Raw genomic sequence first — 15,108 nt, 5'->3', positions numbered from 1 at the left:
TGTACAAAGGCAGTGATTTTAGTGTTAAGATTATAGAAAATATATGTGATTTAAGTTATGAAACTTAACATCAGTTAAAACGATATTAACACAGAACAGGCTTGAGTAATAATGAGAAATAAATAAATTTGCCAGTTACATATCCAAAGGGAATATTTCATGTTTGAACATCAGGCAAATAGCAGAGCAGCAGCACTGAGCCAGTGTTAAATTTCAGAAGGTCATTTTAGAAACATAATTGTATACTTAATAAGACATAAAGAAATTTATACATTCAGTGAATTTAGTGCTCTTATAGCGTAAAGTACAAAACTTTTCCCTAGGTGTGATTTTTTTTGGGGTAGCTGTATAGTGAATTTTGTGCCATAATTATACAAACATATCCAGCATTTTGCAAACAATCTTATTCATCTCAATCTGCTTTGCAAAGGAAAAAGGCAATTTGAGAGAAAATGCAGATGTGTTACAAATATGTACTTTGTTTTGCAGCAGAGATTAACACAATGAACGTCCATGAGTTTCGTACAAATGTGACCATGCAATCCAAAACAGCAGATGGCGCTGTTTCAACATTGTTAGGCATTTCAAGTAGTCTCCCTGAAAAACCCTGTAATTTAACTTAAATATCACCCCTGCCAGTGGCAGCAACTGAATAAAGACATTGAATTAAGTTAATTTCATTGAATTTATTGAAAGCATGTGAGTGATCCTTAAAGACTTATCCTTTTAAAATAGCTTACTATTGCTGATTAATTATTACTAACTTGTTTACTGTTGTATGTGAATCGATAATCTCTTATATTATGGTGCTTTGAGTTCAAGAAAGTGTATTATAAACAAAATGTATTATATTCCCTGCAGAAAAAATAACAGCAAAAACTATGCTGGTTGACTGGTTTATGGTGTTCCAGCCTGGTTTTAGCTTGTTAAGCTGGTTTTAGTAGGGTTTTTGCTGGTCCTCTCAGCCTGACAAGCTAAGACCAATTTTAAAAGAATTAACATTTTGTAGAAGTTTATCTTGTTCAGAGTGCTTAAATGACTATAATCCTGGTTCGTTTGTTACTGTTGCTTGCACTGGCCACGTTTTATTTTGTCCCTACCAAACTCTTGCTCTAAAGAGTTTCATTTATTATCCTAAATCTCTTCCTATGAGCAGTACCATGATAAGCATTGTAAATTGAATTCAATGTCTTGACACACAGGATTTGTTTAGTAAAGACGGTTTCAACAACAACATAAACAAAGGCTTTTGTGGAACAAACGCAACTTCTGGTAAACTCAGCTAAGAATCAATAACAACAAAGTCCTTTTAGAATAGTTTATTTCTTGTAACAAGCAAAATAAACAACAAGTAGATTATAGGGCTTGAATTCCATAATTTATTGCTAGACGTTTTCACAGATTCTCGGACTAGCAAATTATCAAAGGGCGTTCTGAGTTGAGCGAGCGGTGGGGAAATTTGGTGTATGCACTTCTGATAAATGAGGGCAATTTAGTTTTTTTCTTAAATCAGTGACATCACTTATGAACTTGACAATTAAAGAGTTAAAATCATGGATTTTTTTGTAAACATTTGGTAGTTTTGATCAGAACTGAGGTTGATTAACACATTTTTGCTAAAAAAAAAAAAAAAATATTAATCTGATAATTTTTACAGCTGTTTAATTTAGTGGATGGTTTCATCCACGAACAGCACAAAAGGGTATTAAATTTGCCCATGGTGAACTTATTTTCTGAAAATATGTGTCATAAGATTTAAAAAAAAAATCATTCCATTTGCTGAAACAGAGAAAGTTGTGGCCAATTTAAGACACATGGATGGAAACATCCTCAACAACCCATAAGGGTTAATACACACAGCATACAATAAACAATGATGCATGCATCCCTCTATCTCCTCCTTTACTCTTTCTTTCTTCCTCTTTGCAGTTTCTGTTGCAGGGGTTTGATCTTGAGGCTCGAGCCCCGGCCTCAGGTTCGCTCTCTCTGAAGGTTCAGAGCTCAGGTACAGAGCTTCCTTCGAGGATAGCAAGCCAAGTTCGTTTACCAATAATCATTAAGACCTGAATGCGCAGGCGAACTATTGAAATTCACAGGCTTCAAGAGGTATGGTCTTCATGTTATTTTACTAAACTAAAAACTATTTATGTTTGAATTACTATAGCAGTTTTTTTGTTTAAATTTTTAAATTTAAAAACTGGCTTGTACTGATCTTCTAATTCTTTGAATTGTATTATTCAAATAAAAGAAAGATAAATTCAGAACAAAATTAGAACAGAATTATATTTTTAATGAAAAAAAATATCCACAATAGCCTGTAAACTTAATAATATCTTAACACTTTCAGAAAAAATGTACAAAACTGTACCTTTTTTGTCGCTGGGGTGTACATAATACAATGTTGTACCTTTTGAGGCACATTACTGTTCCTTAAGGATCTATTTTGTATCTTTAAAAGTACAGTTAACTGTTTTGTACCCCTAAAATTTAACTGGTACAAAATTGTTCCTTAAAGTTGCAATGAAAAGTAAAATAAAAAACTGTAATTTGTTTTGTAATATTGTGGTATTTTTTACAAATGATTTATCTGTGAGCTTCATTGATTTTTAAAAATTCACGTGCCCTCATAATCTTTAATCAAAAATGCAAATCTCCCCCCCCTCCTAAAAACGATCTCTCTTTACTTCCGGTCAAAATGTATGGCAGGTGGGTGGAGTCCGGGAGAATATCGCTGCGATTAGCAATTAGCAACACGACCCAACTTCAAATGATCCAATCAGATTTCGATGAACAAATTCAAATCCAGCCCTGCCTTATTTCATTTCAGAGGGCGGTTTTACTCGGATATACGGCACCACTGGGAAAATTAGGCAATTGATACTTTTGTTTCATGGCGACTTTAAGGTACACATAAGGTCCTTAGAGTATAATATTGTACCCCATAAGGTACAACATTTCAATGTGTTTTATACCCATAAAGGTGCAAAAAGGTACCTTTTAGGGTACCACCCCAGCGACAGAAAAAGGAACAACTTTGTACCTTTTTTTCTGACAGTGTATAGTCACAATGCAATATATGATATCATCATTAAACTGCATTGTACACACACATAACTCTTTCTAGATGTTTTTGTTTCACTCTATTTGCAAGGAAAATAAAGAAAAAGTTTAGATTTAAAATGGTCTAAAAATATATATATTTTTTTTATTCTTTTTTATCCATATTGATATGTGTGTCAGCAAGGAATGTTTAATGTGCCATTTTTCTTTGAGCACCTGCCCCTCAAAAGGTCTCTGCACTGCCTGGCCTGTCTGTGAAAACAAGGCTAAAGTTTCAAAATCTATTTCTGAGATAACAAGCATCAAAGTTTGATTTCAACCATTCATTTTACTAGGATTTCAATCTTTGACAAAGCCTTACTCAGTCAATATTAAATATATCATATATATTCATATTTCATATATTGTCATATTCACAAAATATAGTCACAAAAAATTATTTACATTATGTACGATGAGTTTATGTAGAAAACATTAAATTAAGAAAAAATTACTTTCACAGGCAAAGTCACAATTATGGGGGAAATTTTTACCTTTTAACTTTACCCTAATAAAATTTGCATACAGGAAGCAGAGCGTGTATTTCTGGTCAAGCAGTGAATGGAGATGAACACTTCCTGATCTACTGACAGTTTCAAACACTGAAGTTCATTTCAGTTCATTAGCATGGCAGAAGATCATAATGTTCTTGCTTTCTTCATAATTTTTCTCATCTCTAACACTGGTAATACATCTAATTTACTTAATGAATTAATGTTAAATTAAATGTAATGTTAATGATTATAATCACAAAATGAAGTAAACATACAGTTAAGTCTTCAGACACTGGGCATATATTGCCCTATGTATTGTATAAAAAAAGTTGAAATGTTTATATTTGTGTTTATTTGATCAATAATAAGAGTTGTTTAAATATTTTTCTCTACATGATTTTGTGGTATCTGTGTTCTTGCCATGTGAAAAAGCGTCCGGTTGCCACTTCTCACCAACTAGCAATTTTTGGATATAAATTAGACTAATCTGTCATTTTATTTAACAAGCTTAAAACTGGTATGATTAGTTATGAAGAGAAAAATACATGAAAACTTTTAAGACTAGTTTTTTTTGCAACTGACCACAGTTTCCTGTTAACCTCTCGGTTGCTGACAAACAGTCATATTTAACAAGAAGTAAAAACATCTGCTTACTTATAACAAGTTCATCATTCATGAAATTCTGTACATAATTTTTGCACTTAGAAAAACTAAAAAAACAATGCCACATGATGTGGCAGGTTAAAGGCCTTTTTTATTTTAGACTGTATTTTGAGATTTTATTTTATTTAGATTTTTTTACTTTTTAGATCAGTTGAGTTTTAAAGAGCACCTATTATGGGATACACGTTTTTAAACATCCTTTTGTGTGTAAGTGTGCATTAGTACATGCTAACGATATTCAAAAAGTACATACCTCAAAGAAAACGATGACGCGAGTTATCGTCTCTAACGTTCGAGGACTACAAAAAACACTCGGATTGTAGGCAACAGTTTACTTCCTGGGATTAGTGACGTAGATAAGACCAACATTATCATAGTTCAGCCCTCTCTGCTTTGCTTGGGTACGCCCTCAAAGACGAGGGTGGGGTGGGGAGCGCCGAGTCAGAAGAGAGCTAAAATGGCGGAGGTTGGGAGTCCCTGCTTTGACTCTGTTTGCAAACTCTTGTTTCATCGTTTAAGCGATTAAATCTCTCGAGTAGACGCTGTCTCTTTAGATGCGAGGGCAAAATAGCACTTTATGGACTTCCACAGAGGACATCATGTTTAATACGGTTCCGGAAAAATCCAGTCAGAAGTTGTTCACGGAGTTTTCACAATAACTGCTTCTCATGAACCGAAGCTGGATTTGAGCGACGTCTCCTCTTGAAAGTTGGATTACTGTGCACTTCTGGATCACAGACTGTAAGTATTCATGTTTATTATTTGCCTTTTACTGTACATTACGTAACCGGTAACCGGAGATTAACATAATGTGCGTGTAGAGCTAAGCTTGCAAGCTAATTGTTTTGTGTTGTAATACTGTATTTCATAAACAACGTACCATATTTACACACGTGTATGTTGAATTATGCAGGCTTTCGTTTTTTTATCGATGTTGGTTTAGACATGTTTACAAACTTGCTAAGTTGCTAAGATAAATACAAATACAAATGCCAGCTAAACTGTTACCGGTAAAATTTGTTCTCATGATCAAACTCAAGAAACTCTAAGTACAGATGATTTGTTTAAAGTTAGGCTATATGTATTTTACTGTTGTATTTACTTGAAGCTTTCTTAGATTTTGAAACGAAGTAAACACGTAATGTGTGTTGCTAATGTTGGGCCATGTAATATGTAATACATTTACGTTTTAATGAATAGTCTAACGATTTATAGTCGTTGTACTCTATTGTTATAATATGTCTTTTTGACTGAATACATGTTTGTTTTATTTGTCTATATCCTAGATTCGCAGCTGTACACATCCTTCTACACTGTATGCAAACATGCAACATCATTACACACAGTACAAGGAGTCAGACTGGCATATGAGGAGCAAAGGTGTTTAACACATATTATGTATTTACCTAGTGAAACCTAGGTCTTAAATGTATAACTGATGATGACAAAGTTTTTTTTCTCTGCATAATCATAGGAACCCAGGCAGTAGCATCGTTTCACAATGTTTCCATCACCATCATCAGTGGATGCCTTTGCCATCCGTAGCCTGAGATTTCAGATTTGCAGCAAAAAAAAAATGATTTTCTCATTTATTGGAATGCTGTGCAGGTATTTAAGTATTTTAGTAACTGTGTTAAATAAAGTAGTATTTACTTTTACAATAAATTAATTGCTTGTTTATATTTTACAGGTATTTGTACCTTGCAGCCATCCATTACAATGTCACCAAGCCGTAACAAAAGCAGGAGAGGGAAAGTACAAGGCTATGTTCCCAAAACACAAATGACATACCATAAGCAGTAATGTTTTATTTCAAATACATTCATAATTAAAAACTTAATGTATGAAGCAGGGAAATAAATTATCAAAACAAAAGATTTATTGACTGCAATATTTCTACAGTTATGTGGAGGATGTGATCAGGCTTGTGTTTGATGAGGTATTTGAAGATAAGCTGAAGGAAACCCCGATTCCAATGGACCTGGCATCACAGTTTGAGAGACCTTCAAAGGAGGACGTGATTGCATGCCATCTTCAGTGCAGGGGTCGTCGAAAGCCAAAATTGTGACCGATCTGATCAGGAAGCTCCAAGCGTATCTGGAGAACAACACACGACAGGATGATAACCCTAAAGTGTCATCTTAGATAGCACCAGCTGACAAAGCTTTGATATGCCATTTATCTGAATAGATAGCTGTTAGAAATGAATTGAACAATTTTTGAAACAAGAGCACAATATGGTTACTAAAGTATGTTTATTTGTATATTGTTTAACATTTAAATATATATTTGTAATAAATAAACTTTTGACTGACTTTTATATTTTCTTTAAAGTTACATCTTTTGTTCTTTTGGGTACTTTGTTACTATAATGATACTTTAGTGTTATTGGTTTAAAAATGTAATAAAACTTACTCTAGTCCTGCACCTCAAAGGCTTATAGTCGGTACAATAAATGTTCTGTGTGTAGGGATTTAGACAATTTGTGCAAAACCTGGATGATGAATCACGCAGGTAAGAGGCCCTGGAACATGTTGCATTCTCCTTAAAACCTAATAAGTAAAAACATAGCACTTATAAGTAAGCAGTTTTTCATAATAAACTTTACCATAGTGAAATAATGTAGAACATTCATTTCAATTAATACTTTCTTTGTGCTACATTTGGTGTTTCCATATAGTTTGCACAGTAATATAGTATGTAACAGTCTTTTATAATAAAGTTTACAATAGTAAAATAATGTTAATAAGTGAAATAGTTTTATAATCATTTCAACAAATACTTTCTATGTGCTACATTTGGTGTTTCCATATAGTTTGCACAGTAATATAGTATGTAAGCAGGCTTTTATAATAAAGTTTACTATAGTAAAATAATGTTAACAAGTGAAATAGTTTTATAATCATTTCAAATAAAACCTTCTATGTGCTACATTTGGTGTTTCCATATAGTTTGCAAAGTAATGTAGTACGTTATAATTACATTTTGGATGTCTTTGCAACACATTTTCGTCTTCGTTTAGCATTCTGGCAGAGCTAAGGACACCTAAAAAAGTTAAATCCAATCGCGTTCATTGACGGAGATCGTTTATATCGTAACGGCCGTCTGAACTCTCTGGATCGAGCTTGAAGTGGTAAGGCAGTACAGACAGTCAGACACCATCGTTTATAGAGAAATATAGCGCTTGTTTACGTTGCCTGTGACTCTCAGTCAGAACCGGAAAATCCACGCGTAGTCAGGGGCGTAACCTTTCAAACACACGCCGAACCCAGCTGACCAATAACAGTTGAGTAGTCATCTGACCAATCCGAATACACTAGACATTTTGGGAGGCGGAGACAGGAACTAAACCGAGCGTTTTCCAGACATGCAGAAATCGGTGAGGTATGTAAGCAATTTATAAGACTCACAGTGCATTAGTTCAAGTTTTAATAACATGTATGTACTATGGGATATTACAATAACGTGCTAACGTGCTAATTTATTAGCATAATTGGTGCTCTTTAAATTATATTGTGTTCACCAACTCTTGTTTTTTTTTCTTTGGATCAACCTCTGTTGTTTAATATGAATTTATAAATAAAGTGACTTGACTAAACTGATGGTATAAAACTGGAAAAATATAAACCAACAACTATTAAACCAAAACAACTATTAAACCAAAAACTAACATATTTTATTTTCTATCTCTGCAGGGTTTAGTACTGAAGACACTGTGTTTGTAAAGACAGGAGATCCTGTACATCTGAATATACAGAGATATAAACTACCTAAAGAGTTTGATGATATAGCCTGGAGAAATTAAGAATCTGAAAATGTTGTGAGATATATTTCTGTATCAAAATATGTTAAACCTCATTCTTCTTACAAGGTCAGAGTGGATTTTAATACTGAAAGTTTCTCTCTAACACTGAATAACATGAAGAAGACAGACAGTGGAGTTTACACAGCAATAGCAGCTGGAGAATTTGATACACTTATTGCTGAACACAGAGTCTCTGTTATAGGTGAGTGTTGTTTATAATTTAATGTATTTCGCATGACAGTTATTTTATTTTATGTTCATTTTAATTTCTTTATCTCATACAATACAGTTGAACATTCACTGAAATAAAAATTGGTAAATCTAATAAACATCAGCAAGTGGTGCCCTATCCTCCTGGGGAAAACGTTGTGATTAAATCGTTTTTTAAATATTTACCTTTTAGTAAATCTGTGATTGAGAGATAAAGAAATCAGTGATTACAGATGAAAAGCAATCCTTGCTAAAAATAACAACCGGCTTCATACAATTAAATAAAAATAAAACAGGTTATCTTGCTAGGTTCTTCTGCCTCCACTACCACCATAGAAATCAATGATGTGCTTTAGGTAACAATCTGAAATAATAGTTAAAAATGTTATATCATTAAAAATATGGGTATTGCCTTGAACCTGTAAAAAGTAGTTTAGTGCTGTCATAAAGCTCTTATCTCGTCTTAATGTTTTTAAATAAATTTAATTTCTGTCTGTTAAATGATGAAGGTGTGGAGGTATTATGATTATTATTTAAAAATACAAAATACGTTTTAAATTGTAGGTACTGCATTACTACTGTCAACAAAACATTAATTTAAATGTAACATGACTTTTGAAATTATCAGACTCTAAACTACAGAATGTTGTAAAAATAAAGTAATTGTGTTTCAGATCCAGTGAAGACTCCTGAGCTGACTGTCATCTCTGACTGGTCCAGCAGTGACTCATGTACTGTAAACTTCACATGTAGAGCTCATGACCTCACACTTCACTCCACTTATAATAATGATAACTGCTCTCCAGAGGAAGTGACATCACATGAGAAGTTCACTCTCATCCTGATCTGTAGTAATGATACCATCATCTGTAACCATAGCAACCCTGTCAGCTGGGAGACAGACAGAATAGACATTAGACAGCTGTGTCAAGGTAAAAATGTTCTGCTGACCCAACAAACCACATGTATCTCACAAATCAGATCTCTCTTTGGTTTACTACTCTTCAAACTGCAAAATACTTTCTTATTCAGTATGAACAGACTGATGAATGCAGTTTATTTATTTATTGATCTCTTACATTGCAGGATATGAAATTTTATCCTTTTATCCCAATCAAAGTTCATCTATGTTTATTAGTGTGATGGTTGTGGTTGTTGCTGGAGTGATGGTGGTTTGTGGTTTCCTCCTTTACTGTTGCTGCAAGAATAAAACAGGTACGTAGCATTTCCAATTTGATATAAGTTCAAATGGGCCATCTAAGGTACACAATTATTGCATTGTCATATTTTTCTTGTAAGAAGTTAAAGGGATAGTCACCCTTATGTTGTCACCAACTTGTATACATTTCTTTGTTCTGCTGAACACAAACAGAGTTATTTGTAATCAAACAGGAAACAGAAGAACCATTGACTTTCATATTAGGGAAAATACTACTACTGAAATCAATGGTGCTCAATAATGATTTGGTTACAAACATTGCTCAAAATTTCTTCCTTTGAGTTCAGCAGAACAAAGAAAAGTATACAGGTTTGTAACAACATAAGGGTCAGCAAAAGAAAACTATTTTGAGTTTTGGGTGAACTATCCCTTGCAATCTGTTACCACAAACTACTTGATGTGTAAAGTGATTTTATAGATATATGTCTGCTAAAAAGGGGTTCAGCTGGACTTCAAATGTAGATTAAATGGGTGCGACAAATTTAATCTTTCTCTCAGCTCTGTAAGCAGACACTGAAGTTACAGATTACTAAGAGTGTTTGGGTATACTAAATGCAATATTTAATTTGTATAAAATCACTACATTTATAAGGAAATGCTTTTAATGTGGAAGCTAAAATGATTTACTAACTTTAAGGACCACTTTTCAATTTGACTTTTAGTGCACTTTGTTATTGATTAGCTTGTTAGCAAAATTTAGTTTAGTTTAGTAATTAACAAACTAAAAAATAAACATAAAACACCAAATTATTTCTTATTAACTTCTGGTCTGTGCTTGTTTATTGGTCTGGCTAGTGTCTGAACTGACCTATGGAACAAATACCTGAGCATGGAGACGGTGAGCATGCATCACTGCTGTGCAAAGGGTGTTTGGCACTTTTGATATGCTTTTAACTTTAAAGGTTATCTACTACAGATTTGCTGCCAAACCTCCCTTCATATAGCGGTGATTCATGATCAATGTCTCTCCTCGTCTTTAAGAAACCAAAACATTTGTTAATTTTTATGAGGTATTTGCTCACACAAGTGTCTGATAAAACCACTGTACAGTAGAAAATGTGCATAAGCAGGTAAACGTTTATTTTTTCCAGACATTTCTACATTTGTGCACAAAGGAAAATATTATTGCTCTGTGGTTGCTCTTATAGCTCAAGAGATTTAATGACGTTCTCAGTTGTGTTTAAATAAGTATAAACTTAAGTCTCAGATGTTTCTCTTAAATTTTGGATTTGGGTAAATTTGATAAGAAATGTTTGAGTTCATATTGAAATTTTAATTGAGGATTTGACAAATCTGAGCTCAGTTTGTGACATTGTTGAGATTTCTCCTGAAATCTCAGGTCTTCTCAGGTAAAATAAGACACTTAAGCTAAAGTTTCCAAACAAAAGTTTAAACGTTTTTTATAATATTATGTTTATAAGCAGACATCCATACAGTAACTAGTATTGTTTAAATGTTTTTAATAGAATAAAGTAAATCATTTGTTTATTTATTCATTTGCATGTTCAGATTTTTTCTTGCCCATTTAACTAATAATAGTGCAGCTGTAATCTAGATTTACTTTTGACAAGTAAATTGCTTTAGACGAGAAACAATATTTTGTATTAAATGTTACATATATAAATTGATACAGCAGATCTGACATAACAAAAAAGAAACACAATCTGATGTTGTACATGCTTAGTTTGATCGTTTTACATGATTAACTAAAAAAAATCTCCCAATTTTAGCTGACTTTAACCTATACAAATATTTAGTATTTTCTTTTAAAAAAACAACAACTTGTAAGTTGTAACTTGTAAAAACACATATAGGGGTGCTTTTCCAGACAGGGATAAGACTAGACTAAAATAAATGTAAGAGCTGTCCAAAATGAAAAAAACTTGCATTGACATCTTTAAATACATCAGTGCCCTTTGTTTTGCCTTAAAATGCACACAAGTAATGTTTTTAGTAAGGCATGTTTGTTAAAACTAGTTATATTATTACACTAAGGTCTAGTCCTGGCTTAAGCTAATCCCTGTCCGGGAAACCACCCCATAATGTTTCCTCACAAGCTGTAATGTGTGAAGTAATTTTACATTTCATTTTAAACTTCGCAGGTATTCATAAGGATGATGATAAAGACTATGATGATGTTGAGGTAAGATTAAAATAACCCCTCATTGTTTGAAAAAAATCATTGTTTACAGATAACACATGCTGGTGTCTAAATTGAAATTGTTTAATAAAGGACTGGTAAATAAATGTAACATTGTTTTGTAATGTTATAAATTACAGTGTGTTTGTGTTGATGTAGGAAAACCTTTATTAAGCTTAAATTTTCTGGTTTTGTTGTGATATCATTGAATATGTACTGATCTAATTTATAGTATTAAACATTATAAGAAACATTTTTTTATCACACAGCAACACACTTTAGTAATACACACAAATCTGTTTTGTTTTATTCAAGACTCTGAATCACATACATAAGATGACAGAAGATATCTGGACCACAGTTACATACAGCACCATGCAGTAGGACAACATCTCAAACCTTAATGCTTTCATCATGACGGTTGATAAACTTCAGACTAAAAGCTTGTAAAAATACTTGTAAAGGAAAGGTTTACAACTGTTTTAGATGACTGACACAGATAACAAAGAGAAAACTGTTCCATTAAAACAGCTAAATTTTTGGCAGCAGTGGCCTAGTGGTTCATGTAGGTTGTCTACAAACCGAAAGGTTGGTGGTTCAATCCCCGGCTCCACCGGACCAAGTGTCGAGGTGTCCTTGAGCAAGACACCTAACCCCAACTGCTCCCGACGAGCTGGCTGGCGCCTTGCATGGCTGACACCGTTGTCTGTGAGTGAATGGGTGAATGTGAGTCTAATTGTAAAGCGATTTGGATGGCCATAGGTCTGTTAAAAGCGCTATATAAATGCAGTCCATTTACCAAATAAATGCAGTTCAGTGTATGTTTTATATAAAACCAATGTTCCTCTAGAGACATATAAACATTTATTACAGTATAGGTCTCATAATATCATAATGTGGTTTAAGAAAATGTTGATTCTGTTGATTCCTCAACTGTTTTTGCATTGAATTTGTTGAGATGATTTTTTTTAGATTTGAAGTATTGCTTGTTTGCACTTAAATTAAATCATTTGCTTTAAAAAGGCATTGTTTGTAAAAAATCTTGTAGAGTATGGAGTAAATGTATTTCAGACGCAGTGGAAGCTGGTTTACACAAGAAATGCTGAGTTGTTTTAAGCCATAGCTGGGTCAGCCTCAGACGTCATGTCCATGAGCTGTTGGCTGAACGTCTGATGTAAACAGTACAGTACACTTAACAGGAAACCCTCAGCAGGTTGTTGTCTGATTGGTTGAATTATACAGCATTTCTGGAAGATGTGTGTGTTGCGTTCTTTAACGGTCCGGCTGGACACAACACAAAGCTGTCTGATCAAAAAAAGAAAGCTGTCATCTTTACCTGACATTGGTGACAATATGCTTCATTGAGATGTACAACTCACGAACAAACAGACTTCTAATAGCATCTGCTTTTAAACAGAAAAGACCTCATGTGAAGTTATTGTAACAATCTCTTATCTCACAATAAAAGGCTTTAATTGCAAAACCTTTCAATATATTCAAAGAGTCAATATTTACAGTGTTTACCCTTCTTCATAACCTCTGAAGAGTGCTGTGGCCTGATCAATATTAACTTCTGGGCCAAATCCTGACTGATGGAGATGCCTTGCCTTTAGTTGATCAAATGCATTAATTAACAGCAGTCAAATTTCCTACTGGACAATAAAAGTATACCTAACTTTGGCAACAGCGAATGAATGACTTGCATTGGCTTTTGTGAGCCATTGCAAAGATCCAGATGCGCGTGCACGTAAGAGTTTGAGAAAAAGGGTTTTAGAAGAGGAAATTAAAAGAGGATTACTTAGAAAGTAATAGCAAAGTGCATTTTGACATGCAAATTCATAATCTTGGCAATTTTGGGATAAATTGTGATATACGATATTGTAATTATCTCTGCATGCAGGTCAAAGCATCATGTGAGATGTCACGATCACATATAAATGAGTGAGAAACAGGAATGAGACATTGCGTCAGAAGCTGGTGCTATGAAAGGTTTTCCCTTTTCAGATTTTCTGAAGCTTTTTTATATAACAACGGCAGTGTACTGGCCAATGCATGCCATATAGAGGCGTGGCTTCAGTTGCTATATAACGTCCATCTGAAGGCATATCCCCAGATAGCTGATCTAAGCAGTGACACGGCAATGTCTCGTTCTCGTTTCTCAGGGAACCGAGGTTATGATAGAAACCGAGACGTTCCCTTTCGAGGAAAATCTCTCGACATTATGTCAGAGACTGACGCTAAGGGAGTATAGAACTGCGCCGTGAGAACAGCGAAGAGTAGCCCCAGTGGAGCTTACTCAAACCCATGCACTGCAATACGTAGCAGTAGGACGTAGCACAGTTTCCAACCAGTCGGTGCAAGTCAACGTGAAGAAGATTGGATGCCTAAGTCTCTGGGGACCCAATAAGAAACTTGTCCCAACCCAGGACAGAGAGCATACAGACACAACCAGCATATAAGCCTTATCGCCGCACTACACAGGGCAGCAGATAAGCACAATGCAACAAATTACCTAGCACAATGCAAGTATACTGGTGGTCGGCAACTGCTGACGCAACATAAGATGCTCATCAGGATAGCTAGTGTGAAAGTGATGAGGATGAATCAATACAGCTCCAAACCTCAAAATTAGCAGTAACACAGTAGTACTGGCAACATGCAGTACACACTTTATATATATTTGTTAACCACGCGACTGCCAAATTAGACACACATTGCAACCTGAAAGCAGAGGTGACGTGTCGCTCTCCCTTAGCACCCGACCCGAGACTGGACCCGAGTGTAAACGGCACTGACGTGTGTGCATTCTGCAGACCCACACGCAGCAGTCAGACAGAAAGAAACTCCGGTGGCCTCGCAACCAATTTGGCAAGCTGCTCCATTCGTTTTACTTTGTTATCTGATGACGACACCAAGGTTACCGCTAAAATGTACATTTAAAATTGACTGGCATGTCTATCTCAACGAAAATGAACCTACCGCCAGCCACACAATTCTCTTGGCAAACAGATGAGAGGTTTGAAAAGGACATTGACGCACACACATGAGAGAGTTTGGGTTTTCTCGGATTCGTTCAGCAAAAACCAGCCCAGTCTCACGAAATTTCGTTATATAGTCACGTATTTTTTTGATTCTTTTTACGTGCTATTATCACGAAATTTCGTGTTTTTTTGTGATCGTATAACGAATTCCTGTTTTCGTGTGATTATCACGTATTGGTTACTCAACTGTTTTGTCCTATTTTCTTACCATTGTCGCTTCGGTTTAGGGTTAGATTTACATAAAATGACATCCCTAACCAAACCCAACTCTAACCCCAACGCCAGGCGACATGTAAAAAAATAAATCAGAAAAAATAGTATAAACCAATATATAAAGTGACATTCTAATGCAAGCACCAAATCTAACCCTAAACCGAAGCGACAATGGTTTAAAAATAGGAAAAAGCAGTTGAGTAACCAATACGTGATAATCACAC

The 15,108-nt window shown here is 34.5% G+C and overlaps 1 long non-coding RNA gene across 1 annotated transcript; it reads left to right on the top strand.

Annotated features, from left to right (window-relative positions):
* Window positions 1–4,416: 4,416 nt before the first annotated feature.
* Window positions 4,417–6,058, top strand: LOC135764997 (uncharacterized). The gene is made up of 4 exons (XR_010540383.1): window positions 4,417–4,997; window positions 5,543–5,636; window positions 5,731–5,864; window positions 5,947–6,058. It is a non-coding gene; the product is annotated as an uncharacterized lncRNA (long non-coding RNA).
* Window positions 6,059–15,108: the final 9,050 nt, after the last annotated feature.

Source organism: Paramisgurnus dabryanus, chromosome 6 (genome assembly GCF_030506205.2).
Source record: "Paramisgurnus dabryanus chromosome 6, PD_genome_1.1, whole genome shotgun sequence".
Taxonomy (NCBI): Eukaryota; Metazoa; Chordata; class Actinopteri; order Cypriniformes; family Cobitidae; genus Paramisgurnus; species Paramisgurnus dabryanus.
Note: the sequence above shows the minus strand (reverse complement) of the source record. Positions and strands in the feature narration are given on the sequence as shown.